This window comes from Myotis davidii, unplaced genomic scaffold, assembly GCF_000327345.1.
Source record: "Myotis davidii unplaced genomic scaffold, ASM32734v1 scaffold370, whole genome shotgun sequence".
NCBI classification, from domain to species: Eukaryota; Metazoa; Chordata; class Mammalia; order Chiroptera; family Vespertilionidae; genus Myotis; species Myotis davidii.
This window is the reverse complement of record NW_006288615.1, coordinates 8624463-8624840: the sequence shown is the minus strand read 5'-3', so window position 1 is coordinate 8624840 and position 378 is coordinate 8624463.

Here is a 378-nt window from a genome sequence, read left to right as displayed (position 1 = left end):
GATACAAAATGCCTTGCCAGCAAAATTTAAGCTGCAGAAGCACGGCGGGCTAGGCGGGAACACCCCACACACGGACGTGTGCGCATACACCCTCCCACCGCACTTGGCATTAGGACCCCGAGAAGTTATGATATAAAAGATGGCTCCAGTTTCTATTTTAAATCACAGAAAAAGTAGTGTATTGGTTACTTTAAAAATTAAAAACCCGAACAAGGTGCGTGTGCTGTGAGTGCTGAGCATGTTTCTTGCCTCCGGCCCACCGACATAACTTTACAGAAGTTAAAGAGTTTCCACTTCGTAACTCCCAGTGGGGCAGAGGCAACAGCTTCCCACGACCGCCACTTCAGGACCTACCACCGCCCGCGCCCCTAGCGATGC